Source organism: Vigna unguiculata, chromosome 4 (assembly GCF_037176805.1).
Source record: "Vigna unguiculata cultivar grain cowpea cultivar isolate G323 ecotype 2 chromosome 4, ASM3717680v1, whole genome shotgun sequence".
In the NCBI taxonomy this organism is placed as follows: Eukaryota; Viridiplantae; Streptophyta; class Magnoliopsida; order Fabales; family Fabaceae; genus Vigna; species Vigna unguiculata.
Window position 1 is genome coordinate 45,302,102 of NC_140795.1, and position 19,341 is coordinate 45,321,442.

A 19,341-nucleotide genomic window follows, 5' to 3' on the forward strand; every position below is an offset into this window, starting at 1 on the left:
ATAAAATTTATCACGAAGAAATGTCACACAATCAATAAAAGAACTTAAAATAAGTGACAAAATATTTGGATTCACTAAATGTTTTTTGTCACTAAATTAGAAAATTTATGCACTAATCCTTTTTCTTTTTCTTTTTTTATTAACGGTTCAACAGTAGTAGGTGAATTAACTTTATTTTTGATTTTTTCATTGGTGGATTTGTCTTTTTTAGGCCAAGATTTATGCACGACCATGAAAAAGTAATGGCAATAGCCCACAGAAAGGAACCTTTTTTATTATTGACTATACATATATTCAAAATTCGGTCATAAAAGGCAAAACAAAATCCAATATATAATAATAACGTGGTTGTATAACTACTCGCACAACGTGTGGAAAAAAAAAATTCCCAAAACTTGCATATGTTAAGAATAATTTACATATAAAAACAATTCTGAGTTAAAACATTACTTGTTATAAGAAAAATATAAAAAATTTCACTCTTTGTACGTAAAAACTTGTCGAAAACTTATCCAACGTCACACTTTCGCAAATGAAATTAATATTTAATTCAATAAATTTGGAAAAACTTCACTCATGATAAAAAATAAAAAAACTTCAGTAAGACTAGAAGTTTTGGTTTCCACACCACTTTTGCTAGTTGCCACACTTTTTGCCCATAGATTAATTCTAGTGTCACCATCTTTGTGGCAGTTATAAAGCCACCTCGTATATGTTCTTTTTTTTCGTTTGTTTTGTGTGAAAAAAAAAATGTTGTTTGATTTAGAAAAGCAAGCTTTCGGTGGTACACTTTTGAAGATTTGGAAAATCCCTAATTAATGAGGAAACAAGAGGTTGGATGGACTTTAGCATCAAAGTTTGAAGAACAGAATGCCCCAGTTAAGGAAAAGGGAACACATTTTAGATGGAGTGAGACACGAATGAACTGTTGATAGGGAACATAAAGGTGATGAAATAAGAAAACAACGACCATCTGCAGATGAGTTTTTGAATAGGAAATGTTGGCTTTGTGAACAGTTGAAATTAGAGATATTAAAGTGAGCCAATTCGATTCACATAAGTTGGTTTATCACGGGTTAAGCTAAAAATATGTTGGTCCAATTCTGCTTATTTTTTGGTCAGTCGGAAATTTTATAATCCTATTGGAGAATTAATAGGTTGACTCGCTTACGACTTTTTTTGCAATTCATTTTATATATTTATTGCATTGCAATGAAAGTGAATTGACTTGATTTATTTTTTATAATAGTAGAATCAAAGTGTTCACTTAATTATCGAAAGATGGTTATAAAGATAGTAGTATCAACGTATATAACTTGACAACAAAATAAATTAAACATTCAAACTATTTAAATATTATTGAACAACGTTCTAGTATTTAAAAATATCAAATTGTGAACTTATATAATTAGAAGTTGTAAATAATTATAATAAAAAAAATTAAAAAAAAGTGTAAAAAAATTAATAGCGGGTTGTGGGTTAACCCACCCTCAACCCGACTCAAATCTGCTTGACTCGTGGGTTAAGTGAGCCATATTCAATTCAACTTGTTTTTGAAAAAAAAAATGAAATTTTCTCAATCCAATCGAACTCAAATCTGTGATGAGATGTGTTGACTCACGGGTTGAAATCCATTTTGACATCTCTAATCGAAATGAGTTTGCGATCAATTAAAAAATAATTATTATTAATTATTAATAAAAGTTAAGAAATAAATTTTAACTCTAAATCATACAAAACTGAATTGTAAGTTGAAGTTTAAATCAATACTTATAGCATATTCCCTCACACCGAGGTATATACCGTAGAAGTAGATACCTTTTTATACTCATTTTTAATCCACCATTCTAATCATCTTTAGATCATTAAATCACACAACTAAAAATAAATAAAAATAGATAATTGAAATAATCATCTTTAGATCATCAAATCACACAACTAAAAATAAATAAAAATAGATAATTGAAAGATGATTATATTGGTAGGTTAAAAAAATGGATTAAAATATCATTATCGATCTAATAATAGATGAAATAATAGACCCAACGACGTACAAGAAACTTGGATACGACAGGTTATAACACGTGGTTACGGTAGCTATTTCTCAAACATGGGTGGTTAGCTGTGTTTTTGTTGTTGGTTTCATACGTAGTTACGTGTGTGCTGTTCTGGTAGACAGATATGATGATGAGGGTGTTTAAAATATACAAACCTTGTGTTCTTAATTATCTGCGTTCATGAAACCAACCAATGAAGCATGGAAAACGATAACAATTCTCCGTATAATCGTGATGCATACACAGTACACTACTTAGACTCCAAAAACTGCACAACATGTTCACTGTTCAAAATCACTTTCACTTTGACAAGATGCCAAAACCTTGGGGAAATGCGTATAATCAACTCCAATCTTCAAACTCAGATTTTGAATCCTCATGACACGAATGCAACAGTGGGTAGGTTCAATGAGTCTCACAACAACAAACCAAAACCTCTTTTTCATTATCCTCTTGTTGACTGCAGAAACTTTTGTGATCTAAGTGAAGACTTTTAGCACTGTTAAGTTCAAGCGCATGCACTTTTGCAATCCATTACCACGTACAACAACACCCTTTTCTTTTTAATATGAGATCATATTTAACGAATCTTAAAAGCAATATATACCTAAAGTCATAGCATATCAATCACATATATCCTCTTTGCTGACCTAATTAAAGTGTAGTTATTGGATTAATATCAATGTAGTTAGCAAGTAACAGCTCTGATCTAGACGTATGGGATAGGGAACCAAGGTAGGATCTGTTTTTCTTCTAGTTCCTAATATATCTCATATCAACCACAAATCTTTAAGTTAGTTAATCCACTTTTTGAGTTTATATTTATTTTATATTATTGTGTTCGTATGAGTGTAATTAGAGTAAAATTTCTTAATTTGTGGTGAAAGTTTCACATCGACAAGAGATAAGATCAATTTATAATATATAAGTGGATGCAAATATCATCTTAAAGCCAGTTTTGTGAAGTTCGGTTAAACTTAAAATTCACTTCTTAACATGGTAACGAGATTTGTTATTTGTTTGACATATTATTCCACCCACTATCAGATTGTTATCGGATCATTTATTAATGTCTAATCTCACAGATGAAATATATATATTTCAATATTCTTAAAATCTACTTCTTAACAATTTAAAGTTTAATTTTGAACTTAAATTTACCAAAATGTTAGAGGGACCAAATATATTAAATTTAAAAAAGAGAACCTATTCATTATTTTTATATGTGAAAAAATAAAGGAGGGTTAAAATTCATATTAAGTTTTGATATATCACTTTCAACTTAAAATCATGATTTATAGATTTTCTTCTTATATATTCTTTATCATATTCATTTTTATTCGTTGGAAGATTTTTAACTATCATCTTAAATTCTTAATACATTGTTAATTACAATAAAGTGATTAAGAGAATGAATTATGATAAAATATAAATCAATTAAGTTTTTCATTAGAAATTCATTATCGAAAAAATAAATACATTTTTTTCATTAATTATAAAAATTAAGAAAAAGAGAGAAATTTGTTTGTTAACAATTGATATGTATAACGTGTTATTTGTATGACTTTTACACCTTACCCCATGCCATCATTTAATTAACCATGTGTTTGAGGCCAATTAGGGTAAAGTACCAGAAACTTATAGCAACTCTTTTCAGGAGAAGTAGGATATAGGACACAAGAATTTTTAAGACCTCTTATAATTAAATGAATTATAGGTACAAAATGTCAATTTCATGTAAATTTTTATATAATTATATTGAATTTAAATCGATTTCCGTTTAAACTGTTTTATTTTTAAATTATTTTGAGTAATTTAAATAAAATATTTAAATTATTATTAAATACAAATTATTAAAATATTAAATCATTTTAATAACTTAAAATATCATTATTACAATTTCTTTTTTAATTGAGATTGGCTTATGTTATTTTTCAAATAAAAAATGTCTCAGATTTTTTCAATTGATGAAAACAAATTTTTTTAAATTACGTCGATTAATGTTATTTTTAGTTGTTGTCAACCATATTTGTTTACATAAAAATCAGGGTTAGTTTTACAAAATTTGTTGGTTAAGTTCTTTTGACGGTTTTCTAATATATGTCAATGAAGAGATATTTTCATTGGACAAAGAAACTTTTCAATTAATATTGGTTAATATTTTTCTCATTAATACTAGGTAAAAAAATCAAAATAAATCATTGACTACAATAATAAAATTGGTGTCATTAATAAAACAAAAATCATAAAAGCAAAGATAAACTGAGATACAAAGAAATAAATGAAAAAATGACAAAAAAAACAGAACATTTATTTCACCGATGAAGTTAAATATGATTTTAATCCTCAAGTTTCAGTGAAATTTGGAATTGGTCATCTTCGAAACTTTTGACCAATTTAGTCATTCATCTTTAGAAATGTATGAATTTAGTCTTTTTAACCAGATTTTATTAAGTTGATTTAACATTTCAAACGCATCACACGATAATATTTAAATTATTTACATCGTTTGACCCATTTTCGCTTAAATGCTAACTCAAATATTATCATTAATGCGTTAAACATCAAATAAACTTAACAAAATTTGATTAAAAAGACTAAATTCATTATTTATAAAGATGAAGGACTAAATTGATCAAAAATTATGACGAATGACTAATTTCAAATTTCATAAAAAATGAACAAAAACATATTTAATAAAAAAAACGTTTTAGACGGTTGTCAGTGTAGTCCTCGAACATAAATCTCCAATTAGTTTGCTTTTTTAGTCTTATAGTAGATATTAGAAGAAAAAAATAAGAAAAAAAAAATCTAGAAGTACGTCAAATAGGTAAGCATGCTTTTATACGAGAATCTTCACGACAACAACTTTAGCCATCGTCACTTTTCTAAAGCAAATTGATTTCTAAATACCAAGGGATAAGCTTCCGTTAATCATATAGTTAATTAATTAATTAATCTATATAAATGAATGAACGAACTTAGAAAAGTCAGATAAGAATTCATATACTAACTAATTATATTTATATATTGCTGAAAGTACGATAAATCTACACTCTATCATTGACCAATTTAAATAAGTTGGCCAGCCACTCACGTGCAAATTGGTGTATATATATGGTATAAATTCATGTATATGAAAAAAAAAAAAAAAGAGATGAGTGGTCAAAAATAACGACCAAGAATTAATATAGTCTTAAATTTGCATGTGGATATGTGAATGAATCCTTAACCATAAAAAAAATGTTATATCTTTTGTGTTACACGAGAGAGTTAAACGATGAATGTGGTAGTGAGAAAAGAGATAAGCATGGAATTGATGTGTTGGTCGTAGATGATGCATATGCTTTGTGTTAAAAACAAAGTGAATGGTTTGTGTCACCAGAACATAGGTCAAAGGAGCAAGGGATGATGTTATCAAAGGTTTGGTTTGGTCTCTTAAATTCATCGTGTTCATCTTTTTTTCCCTCTCATCACGTAGCTTTTATCGTTAGCTTTAACTCATAATATACTATCTATCCATACCACTTTGTTGACTTTGTCTGCTTCATTAACGCCATTTTTCTTCCCACTTTCCTGTCTTTTGTCTTCTGGGATAAACGCTTTTCCCATTTCTTTCTTACTGTCACACAACATAGACGGAACATTATTCTAATTCCTAAGTTTATGTTTTTGTTGTTGTATTTTTTAGAAGTGGGTTTTAAGTCTAACTCAATTTTTCATAACCAGTTTGTAAAGTAAAATTTATATCTTTACTTATATATTATGAAATTGTCTTTTCGTAATTAGATGTGAAATTTTTAAGGTTGCTATGTATTTTTAACTCAGTACTATTTTTCTTGATCATTGTATAACAAATGAAAATTGTAGTTTGAAGAAGTGTCTCTTTAAATTTGAGACGGTATATGCAGCAGACAAAGTGATTACATCAGGTTAGTTATTGTAATTGTCTAAACCACATAATAATAAGGTTTCAATGACCAACCAACGATTATCACTACATTTAACGGCAACAACCGTAACGAGACCATGAATCCCATCAACGAATAAACAAGTATCACGTTATAAATTTGGTGTGGATGATTTCTATTCTTTTATTTTATTTTATCTCTTTTAATAAATTTAACGTCATGACACTACAAAAAATATGCTTGTTATCTATAAAAATATTGTTTGAACCAACATTGGGCAATATTACATAGTTACTTAAAAATATTTTTTTTAATAAAAAATAATATAATTTTTACATATCAAATATTTTCATAGGTAAATTTTTTTAAAATAATTTTTATACTTTTTTACAATATTCGTTATTTACGCTAAATTTCACATGTAACATTTTGTAGAAAAAATTTCTGCTAATGAATATGATTATTTATGAAATTTTTATATGTAATTTATTTTTCTTTTATTCACGAGTCTTTTCTTTATTTATAATTATATTTCGTAGATAAAATAAAATTATTTATAAAAATATTTCGTAAATAATTTTTTCTAGATAATAACCAATTTTTTTTAGTGTAACAAATTGATGAATTTTAGAGTGTCACCATAGTGAGAATAAAAAAGTCTATATTAAAATCTAAATTCAATTTAAGTATAATGAAACATTATAAATTAAATATGTTTCAAATTTTAAAATTGTAAATGAAAGGGATTAGTTTAAGTTTTATATCTTAGAATATTTATGAAGAAAACTATTCAAATGGTAAATAATAATATAATTATTGAAAAATTATTTATTATTTGTAGTGTAACATTCCATTTAATAGTTTTTAAGCTACTAAACAAAATGTCATCATAATATGATATAACAAAGCAGATAGTCAGAAAAGCCATACACAAGTTTAATATAGTCATCCCAAGTAACCGTTTAAACTTCCAACTACTCGCATGACCTATGCTAAGGAAAAGATATAGCACGTACATCCCAAAATACTCTATTACAAAAGCATGAACAAACTACAAAATAAACACCAGTAGCCGAGGGTCATATCCGGTCCAAGGGAGGGGTATCTTCACCTGGATCCTTCTCTGTTCACACCAAGTCGTAGGTGGTCATCGCAAAAGAAGACATTCATAAGAAAAACGAGCCAGACAAGAAGAGTAAGCTAACCAAACATGAATCATGCAGTGTAGTCATAAACATAAATAAGTAAATTCACATCCATAAGAATTTAATTAAGTCACCACTACAAGACACACAAGTACATGACTCTAAACTCAATATCCGGATTATATAAGCCAATTGGATCTCTTGGTGGCTTGCACCTGTGAAGGTTCCCAAACTCTGCAGAGTTTAGGCTCAAGGAGTTATCACCCAACCACTCCCAAGGTAAGTCCCCTTCGCGTCTATGACTGATCGGGTCCATAGACTAGGACCTCCTGCTACTCCTCACGACATAACCCATCACACTCTACATGAGTCTTAATGGATTATTGGAGCGTCAGGATGCCAACCAAATCCGAGTCCTTAAGTGCTTACACACACTAAGTACTTCTCTTAGAATTTTCCTTGAAATCCTAGTTCCATCACATCCCTTCACAACCTCATTCCTTAAACTTTCATTATACAATTATATACATATATTACCAATCACGATTATCCAGCATACTATGAGCAAACATCACATTATCTCACTAAATAAAGTCATTGTGCATCTAAAACAGAGAAAATAAATAACTCTGCAGTGAAATTCGCTTAAGCTAGAGAATCTCGCCTAGGCTAGGGAGTAATCTCGCTTAGGCGGACTCCTCTCGCCTGGGCGAGACCCCATACAGTGGGCAACCCAAATACTTGAGCGAATTCTCGCTCAGGCTAAGCTGGTTCGCTTAGACGAGAGGACTCCTCGCTCAAGCGACCCCAGCTCGCCTAGGCGAGACCTCGCGCAGTGATAGAGGTAACTCTCTGATACTTTCGCTCAGGCGAGAGCTGCTCGCTTGGGCGAAATTATCAGGATTCCAAGCTCTTCTTCACATGCAGAGCTACGAGATTCATGCCAAAATACAATTTCACACCACAAGTAGTTCCAAACAATAATTAAACAAAGAATCATACCATCTAAGCACTCAACAACACTATATACTCGAAAATCAAGTGAAGGTTAGCTTCCCTTACCTTTTAGCTAAGATTTGAGCTTGGTGAAGTCAAATTGGTATCAAGGAGGCAGAGATCTTAAATTAACCTAGAAGTTCATCATTAAGACATAGAGAAGGAAGAATCCCATAATTAAACACAAAATTCAGAGACAAAAGAGATGAATTCTAGCTAGAATTGGACCAAAACAGAAATGGAACCTACTGAGGAGGAGGGGTGCTGAGGGATGAAGCAGCAGAGGGTTCTGTTGAGTCTGTTCTTCCAAAATCTGGTCACAATTGCAAACAATTGGTGAGGGAACTGATCAAGTAGGAGAAGTTTTGAAGGAGAATTGAGAGCAGAGGGAGAGAGTGGGAATAACTGGTGTTTGGGTCCTTACAGAAGAGAAAAATAAAGAGATTATTTTTAAGAGGGTTTCACATGTAGAATTAAGAAGGGCACTGTTTCTAGAATCTTAATGTGTTAACTCTTATGGTCAAAATAAATATTTATACTTTTATTTATTTATATATTTTATAATAATTTTCGTATAAGATATAATCGTATAAGATATAAGTAATTCCAATCCGATTTATTTATTAATTCTACCAATCTTATAATTATATATATATATAAAGTAAATGTCTGACTTCATTTTATATTTATTGAGATTTTTATAGTCTCATTTTAATTAATTAATTTATTCATCTTATAACAATTTTTTCCTTAGTGAGGTATCCCTATTTTCATAACTTTTTTTTTTACTTTAACTAAATAAAGTTAACAATCTGATTATATATAAAAGAAAAGAGGCATTAGAAGGAGAGTATATTAAAATGTTTAAATGTTAAAGTGCTATATTTGGTTTACTTCATATCGCACTTCAAATATTTTTGGTGAGTTTTACCACATCTTTTACCATGTAATTTGTTTTTAGATGAACACTATAACAACAATAAAGAAAGTATTAAATAGATGTCATAAATGATATCGTCCAAGAGAAATTTTGAAATGCCAGTAGATCATGTTCATAGAAAACACACAAATTACAAAGTACTTATCAAGTACATCGGGTTTAATGATTTTAAAAAAATTTAATACTCCTTAAATGAATTTAATTTAATGTATGTATTTTTTAAAATACAAGAAAAAAAGACAACCATCATATCTAAATTTAGTACGATAAATAATAATATTTTATTGAACCGTCATCACATCGAATTTGATATTTACCATGTTTGATGTTGAGTAGTAGTATTTCTGCTTATTAAGTTCATCCTCTCCTCATAATCATATTTGAATGGTTAAGAAAAATGGTGTCCAAATTTTGATTCATGAATGAATCAGTTTATCATAAGTTTCAATCGAATTAGGTTGTTAAATGTAAATCGAACATTATTTCTTTATCATTTTTATAAATTTTTATTATAATATTTATTTATTTTAATTATGTAAATTGATAATATGATACTTTTAAATATTAGTCATAATATTTAGATACTTTGAATTTTTAATTTATTATTTTATCTAATTAAGATACTTTAACTTTTTACCATTATTTTCATAATAAAGTTTGACAAAATTAGTGAACATTCTAGTTGATAAAATAAGTGGGTCAAACTATATTACAAAACTTTTATTTCACAGAGAATAAAAGAGGTAAACAAATTACACATACTATTTTTAATAATAATCAACCGATAAAATATTATAAGTTTAATTATTTATTTGGTTATTGCTTTTTTTTAAAATATCAATTTCGTTCTTCAAGTTTGGTTTTTTTCTTTTAATCTTAATTTTATATTGATTTTTAAAAAATTAATATAATTTGATTTTTTTTCGTTAAATATTTTTAAAATGTATTAAAATTTTTTTTTATCAAAATTAATAATAAGAATATGCTAATTATACTAATAAAACAAACCATTTTTATTAATAGTTTAATTTTGAAAACAATCCTTAATTCATTTAAACAAATTTAACATAAAGAATCAAATTACATTAATTTTTCAAAAGTTATGATCAAATTGAAACTAAAATCATTAAAAGACCAATTCAATATTTTGAGACAAAAATAAAACAAAAAAAGTAATTAAACCAATATTATATTAATAAAAGAATTCTGGATTTCAAAGTCATAAACTCACTAACCAAAAACACGCATTATTAAATTATATTTACATAGTTAAGATTAACCAAACGCTCAAACACATCATTAGACATATAATTGATAAATTTTACAAAAAAAATATGTAACTTTTTAAAATAATCATTTCACTACTAACTTTTAAAAATACAGTTGTTATAGATAATACGCACTATACGCCAACAAATAAAGATATATATTGCAATAAGTTTTTATCATGGCTGTGTTCTAAATAAGATTGACCTAAATTTGGATTTATATATATAAAAAGAATCTGAGCAGTTATCTAGTGTTGTGTTATGAACAAAAACATGTTATATACTAAAGGCACCTGAAGCCTTTTCTAGAAACATTAAGAAAGTAATGGAAAAAGCATAACTCAACAATACAAGTAAAAAAACTCTTCCACATTCGTAAATGAACAATACAAATAAAAAAACTACAATATACTTTTATAACTGTAAATATAAATACATTTTATTTGTAATTCAATCAACCTATTAAACAATTTTAAGAATATAGACAAAATTTAGTTGCTAATTAAACATGAATACGATAAATAATTTGATTCAATTAAATTCTTGAGTTTTTTTAATGTTAAATTTAAACCAAACAAATCCATTGAGAAAAATAGATATACAAAAATAAAGAATTTTAATTAATTTGATTTTTAACACCCATATGTTTATGAGGTTCCAATTCAAGTTTGGATCGTTGGAGTTGATGGTAGAAAAGTCTCTTTTACATTTCAATTGTATGATGTTTCATGGCATGATTCATGAATAAGCCAATTATGAATGGCCTTCTTCTCATCGATAGTTCAGTTTTGGGACACTTTGATTCAAATGGCTGATATGTCCATACATTTCTCTGACAATTAATTAAATAAGTTGAAAATAGTTAAACTCAGAAAAAAAATGTATATAAAATGTGTTTTTCCGAGTTTTTCTGTGAGATGATATTTAATAATGAAAGTTACATTTCAATTTAAGTATTTAAACTATAAATGTTAAAAAGTATTACATCAATAAGAAATAACACAATTTTATAATATATAAAGTGTAAACCTTATTTTATAAGTCGGTCGAGTTATACTTAAAATCTCTTTCGTAACAATAAATTTTTTATTACACAATGTACAAAAGTGACATAATTTTTAATCCGTCTCTTTGAGAGAAGCAATCACCAAGGCAGAGTGGAGACCTAACAAACTTACAAAATGAGATATTTTATTTAAAATTTAATTTTTAGGCTTTTTTAATCAAAATTATTTATTAAATTGTCATAATTAATTTCATTTAACATTTCTTTTTCAACATATAATAAGTTTAATCTGTTTAATTTTGTTTGAGATATTATTGATCTTAAATAAGTTTTTATTATCTTTAACTTTGAAAAAATTCATTTTGGTTGAAACAACTAACACTAAAATTATTAACATTCTATAAGTTATATATGCATTTGGAAATGAATATATTCTTTTTATATAATTAAGAATGTCAATTGGTTTATCATTTTCCAAACATATAATTTCTCTTAAGATATTTAATTATGAAAATAAATCAAATTCATCAATATCCAATAAAATATCATGTTTTAAAAAAATTTCAAGGTTTAAGCAGTTTTGTTAAACAATGTACAATCTAGTGACTTTACTCTTTTAACACCAAATAAAAAACTAAAAATATCTTCATATATTTTAAATTGTTCAAATCTACTTTGAAGTGTGATAATTGCTTGATCTATATTTACAAAAAGTAATCAATTCTAAATGTTTTCTTATCTATTTTTTATAAATTTATTCATAACTCTTTTTTGTGATGCAATTAAAGTCTCAATTCTTCTCTTTTTTTGAATTTTTGAATAACCTAATTCAAATTTTCTAGTTGACACACACACACACACACACACACACACACACATATATATATATATATATATATATATATATATATATATATATATATATATTTAAAATAAAAAAAATAATATATAAAACACTACTAAATATAAGTATACAAAACGAGTGAATTAAAACAATGAAACCTGGTTTTGATTATCAAGAAAGTAATCTCGATAGTAGACTTTTAATATCTTGGAGACTCAAGTCTTAGTTGTTTTACAAACCCACATAATCTATTTTAAGATTAATCATTAATAACAATAATTAAAAATAAATTATTGTTCTTCTCAACTCGATTGTAAGTCTTTTTTTCCTAAGCTTGAATTAACTTTTTACAGAAAATCCAATTTTGAATTACGCTCTAATCAAGCTATTATGCACATAAACAATAAACTATAATCTAATTAATAGTTTTGTAGAAAAAAAAAATCACATATCCTGCTCAATATATATGCAAAAAAAAAATCTCTTAATTCATAAGTTGAAAAATACCAAAAAAACACAATTGGACAAAAGAAACACATTTCTACTTCTAATACAAATTCAAAACAGAATAAAAATAACAACAACACAAATAGAAAGAAAAAATATACTAAGCATAAATGAGAATAAAAAAATTAGTAGGACGACAAAAGATTCAAGGAATGGTAATGTGTCAAAATCTTTAAAAAGACTCTTAAAATAGAAGAAAATAAGAAGAGATAAGTCAAGTAATATTTATATATGTTTTAAACTATATTTGAAATTTTGATTTTTGTGGCAAATATTTTTTGTATTTTATTAATATTTATTTAGGTAATTTGTGGTTTGATATTTGCATGGTACAAGTATAGTTATACCTTATTTATGGTAATATATATATATATATATATATATATATATATATATATATATATATATATATATATATATATATATATATATATATATAATCAATATGGTTCAAACTATATCATAACTCATTTATAAAATTATTATGGCATTTTGTTTTCTTCCAATTTTGATTATTTGCGTTATGTTGTAACGTTAAATATGTTTTTTGGATTTTAAACTCTTTTTTTTTTTTTTAATTCTACATGTAATATAAACCAAAAAACAAAATCTACTCATTTTTATTTCTATATTTTATTTGTTAATTTTTTTTTTCTTACTGTCTTAATATTTAATAATATTAAAAAGAAAATTCCTTTATGAATATCTTATCAAAGTCTTTACTTGTAGCATGACACTAACTATCTTATCTTATTATAATATAACTATCTTATCTTATTATAATATAATTTTTATTGTATAAATATAAAATAATAATAATAATATTATCTTGTCATTTTTGTTATCTTATTATTGACCTGTTCTAATTTTAATAGAATAAAAAAAATTCTTAATATCTTTTTGTATATTATACTAATATATAAATTTTAATTATAGTAGTAATTAAAATATTAAAAATATTTTATTATTATTAAAATATATTTTAAAGAAAAATATTTACATCATAATATTAATCATAATAGAGTTGTATAGTTTTTCTATAGTTTAAAAAGAAAACGTACCTATATAGAAATAAAATATCATTTTCATAATATTAATATAGGTGATAGTGAATTAAAAATCAACTTTTAAAAAGCTATGTGCAATTTAAAAAAAATATGCATTTTAACATAATTTTTATATTGTGCTCTTATTATCTATTTTTTTTTTTATGATTCTGACTTAATATAATATATCACTATATATATAAATACAATTATATATAGATTCATTCTTTAATGTTCATATTTTATATTTTTATTTTTATTTTTTATAGTATAATTATTTGCTAAATTTTAAAAATTTAACGGTTATTTTTATATATTTTCTTATATGTTTTTTATATAACTGTCAATCTTTTACTCTTTCTTTTTTTTTATCTATTCATTATTTTTTTTCTTTTTTTTCATTTATTTTAAATAAATATAAATTTATTTTATATATTAATATAATAACATTATATATCCGTAATATATGTATATTTAAAAAATACATACATATAAACACGACAATGCATATGTTTACATTAATATTATTAGCGTCAATGGTAACATGTATCATCAATTTTGAAATTTGAAGTTATTTTCATAATTTTATTTTTAAAATACGTTTAGAAGCATTGAAGGAAAAAATATATTTATATTTTACTTTATTATGACTCTTAAACTATATAAGATTAATTATCTTATTTTTTAATTTAGCATGTAATTTCATCAAGTGAATCTAACTAAAAAATGAGTTTAATTAGTAAAAAGGAAACTTAGAACAAACAAAATATTAATTTTATTTTTATGATATTTTTATTTGAGTTTTCTTGTCATACATTTTCCCTGTTAATTAAAAAAATTCAAAATATCAATCAATAAAAAATTACCATTGATATGTTTTTTCTAAAAAAAAAATTATATTAAATTGAGAATTTAGGATATCCTAACCTTTATATAAAATATATATACAAAATCCTATAAAGGATAAGAGAAAACACGCCTGAGTCTCTCAATCATGAATATATTTTTATCTCACACCTTTTTTGCTCATAACCAATATTCAACTATATTTTTTTTCTTTGTTTTATCATTTTATGCTTCTTATACAAATTTTGTAAATAGAAACAAAGTAAACAAAAAATAAAAATTTTTTAAGTAAGAAATGAAAAAAAGAGAGTACATCCTTAAACCAAATCTTCTCGTATCTTCGAATATTTGAAGCACCAAAATGTTGATAACCAAGTATCTGTGTTCCCCCAAAAGAAAATGTGAAAGAGAAGAATGAAGTGTGGTAGAAAAAAGGTCATTGATTTCGTCACAAAAACCCTTTGGTAATAGAAACTTTTGTGGAAGATAATTTCTTTCTCATCATCCAATCACCCTTAAAATGAGAAGGAAAACCACAAGACAAAAGAACCTATCTATCTACTTTGTTTGTTTCGGGATTGCATTGGATAACAACATTGGATAACAACAAAAAGAAGAAGAATCAAAAGCTACGTATATAATTTTAGGACAATTATATTTTGACTATTAAATTTTGACAATTTTCTCTTATAACATGAAGTGTCATTTTCTAAGTGATGTTAAAATATTAAAAATAAAAAATTATTTAAAAAATGTCATCTAAAATTATAAGAGAAAGTTATTAAAAATTAATAGTGAAAAAATCATTTTTCATAATTTAATGGAGAATGGGTTTTTTCATGGAATTGTTGAAGGTTCATGTAAATGAGGCCTTTCACATGTATTCTCGTGTTTCCTTTAGCACCAATAGAACATTGTGCTTAAAAGATTAGATTCCACTTTGTCAAATTTGTGAGAGTGAAATTGAAACATAAAATCAAAAGGTTTATGTGCGTCTCTATCCAAAAACAACCTATCAAATTTTGTCCTAATGGGGACACCACGTTATCTGCACACCACCTTATAAACTTTCACATTGTTTCTTTATTAATTAATTTACATGTCCTCATTGGAAGAAAATAAAAATTCCTTTACGACTAAAACACACTTATGTTCATTCATATTGTTTTTTTGGTGTGATCGAGATTTTGTAAATTTAAATGTTTCATCTTAGTTATTAAGTGTATATGTTAAGTTAAATTGATTCTTCTATTCAACTTGATCCCAACATGTACCTCGTCCTATTCTAAATTAGGTTTTGGAGTAATATAATTTTCTCTGTACTAGAAATAGGTTTAGGGTCATAATACCTTCTTCTAGTATATTTATTTATGATAAATTAATTGTTTACAGTTATATAAATATGTGGATCATATGAGATATTTATATTGAATCTCGTACAATTTTTTTTTTAGAATTATAATTCACTTTGTCAATCAATTTTGAAAGTTGTTTTATCACTAAAAAAATGTCTCTACCAATTTTAGTGATTAAAAGTTGTTAGTCACTATAGTGACCAATTTAGATACCAATTTACAAAATTAAAAATTATTGGTTACTAGAACAGTTACTAAAATAATTACTATTATGAATAAGAAATTATAATTAGTTTCTAAATTGGTTTCTAAAATTTAGCTACCAAAGAAAATTTGTCACTAAATATTAGCTATCAAGATTTTTTCTACTAAAGAAATTGGTTTTAAATTAGTTTCTAATTAATTAATTACCAATTTAGTGACCAATTATAATTTTTTATTCATAGTAATATTTATTTTGGTATAATTTTTATAAGTAATATTGATTACTTAAATTAGTTGTTGATCATTTGTAGTGCATAGATTTTGGTATAATGATCCCACAAATTTAACAATCACTTTTATTATAATAAGTAGTCTTTGACTCTTATAGATGAGGTTTCACTAGAGAGACACAATATTAATGAGACTTAAACCCAATTACATAAGGTATTGACACCACTTTTAACCAAAAACCTTAAAGCATGCTTTTTCTGTACCGTCGTTCTTTTTAACAGGACACACTTACCTATAACCCTTGCTAGGAAGACTTTCGATACAAGGACCATATTGCACTCGTCTGAGCCGGTTTTAACTATCGGCTCATCACTTATTAGGTTTATAGTAGGAGTTTCATTGGAGAGACACAATATCAATGAGACCTGAACCCAACTATATAAGGCATTGACACCACTATCAACCTGAAACCTTAAGACAATGGATTTATGGGTTTTTATCCTTATATAATGATCTATTTTCTCGTTTTTAGCCAATGTGATACTAAAATTCATACTTGGATTCTTAACGATACTTTGTACTCTGAGTCATCCAATAGATTCTCTTCTAACATTCGTCCCACCTAAAAATAAAATTGACAAACTATTTTTCTTATCAATTTTTAGATAGATATTGTTTCATTCAATGTAGTATCATTTTATCCAATTTAACTAGAACCAATGTAATATTTATTATTATTACAAAATATCAACATTTTTTTACCTCATTTATTCCACAACAACAAATATGAATAAGACATAGTATAATATATATTTTGTAACAGTTTGTCTCACCTAAAAATAGAATTGACAAACTATTTCTTATACCTTAAATCTCTTAGCCTTTTTTTCCCCTTTCTGTATCATTTAATAATTTTAAAAAAAGGTACTTTAATTTTTATAATACTTTTGTTAGGTTAAATTAATATTTCGGTCTTTAAATTTACTTAAATTTCACACTAAATACAATTATATGTTGTAAGGTAACATTTGAAAATCATAATTGTTTGTGATAATCATAATTAACTACAACTTATTAACTCCAACCTCCCCCATTAATTTACATGAAACTAATTCTGAAATTATTGACTTGAAGGTTCAAAAAGCAAATGACTTTTATAAACGGATATCATAGCACGTGACACAGATTATAAACAAATTATAAGCTGGTGCTATTCTTCGGAATCATAGTTGCAGAAGTTTGATATCACTCTTTAAACCTACCAAATGAAAGTCACAAATCCACTTCATAATATTAAATTCTTATCCTCTCACACATATCTATCTTCTAGAATCTCAAACTCATAAACTAATATTATTATTATTATTATTAACAAGTGAGTTATTCGAATTCTGGTATAAATTAATATTCTCTAGAAAATTGAATAATATGATTGATTCTACTAAAAAGACGAACTTGTCCGAAGACTTAGATGGTCTTATAAAGCAAATATCAAAACTTTCCTTAGGAACACATACACCTATAAAAACAACTTTCAAAAATTCACAGAAATTTATCAAAGTTATAACTAAAAAAGATTCAAAAGCTGCAAGTACCAACGCAGCACCTTCTACAAACAATAATGATAGTTTATAATGATGACACAACCCCATACGTCTACACAAACACAAACTGATAATAATAACATGAATAGCACAACAAGTAGCACACAAACACAAAGATTCCCCGGAATCTCCAGAAGATTAAGAGAACACCAGACTAGAAGCCAAAATCTTATACAACACCCAAGAATCTTAGATAGATTCTTAAATAGACAAAGAACTACTAACATCAGAAGATTAGAAGATTTAGTAGATATACAACAAAATACAGACATAGGATCTAACTCAAGAATAGATTCTCTAAATCCTAGACAATTATACAACATAGGATGGCTAAGTTCTGAACGAACAAGCCTTTATCGATACAGGAGAATAGAAGATTTTCATCTCCCTGACAACACCTACGAGATAATCCCTCTGATATCTCCACAAACAGGAAGACAATTACAAAACCAACAAGGAAGATATGTCCACATGGGATTAATCACCATAGGAGTCAGATCCTTAGCCAGACATATGATCGGAGCCAGAGCCTTGATAGTTCTACACGATTCAAGATTCCAAAATAATGATTCACAAAGTGTAATAGGGATTTTAGAGGTAGACTTAAATCAACCCTTCTCCCTTATTTATCTTGCTCCAAATTTCACATTAACTTTACAAGATTTTATAAATCACATAAACTTAGAAGTACAAACAATAGGATTTGGACCCAATTGGATGGGTGAAAATCTACATTTAGATATAACCTTCATAGGAAGAATAAGCAACCATATTTCTTCCATGTATAGAATAAATACTAGACCATTAGAAGAAGCCATTAGTTCTCATGGTACACAATTCTTACCAGCCCAAGCCTTCACAAGAAGAAATGAAGGACATTTATGGCAAACACATTTACCCAGAGAAGAGAATAACTCAATTACAGCCCCTTCATCTGCCATTTTACACAACAGGTCTAGAGGACTTAGTCTAAGTTTTGTAGATTACACAAATATACCACAAATTGACTTAGAACAAGATAGGTTAGTCGAAAATAGGTACAGCACCTCAGCCATACCTGATAACGAACACATCTCCATGATGAATATAATACAATACGAAGAAGATGAAAATGATGAAATGACTGATGAAGAATGGAATCATCATCAGGCAATTATAGCCATGTATAGACAAGGATCTTTGAATCCTTCCACAAACACAAATATTGAAAACATTTATGACGAAACAGACGATATCATAAATAATTTTCTTGAAAACCTACATTTAGACAAAGAAGACAACTTTTCAGTAATATCAGAACCTTTGTCTACAATTGGCCTTGTTAATGAAAGTATAGGATCAGTAAACCCTAACAGTTATCAGTTAGATCATAGTGGTACAC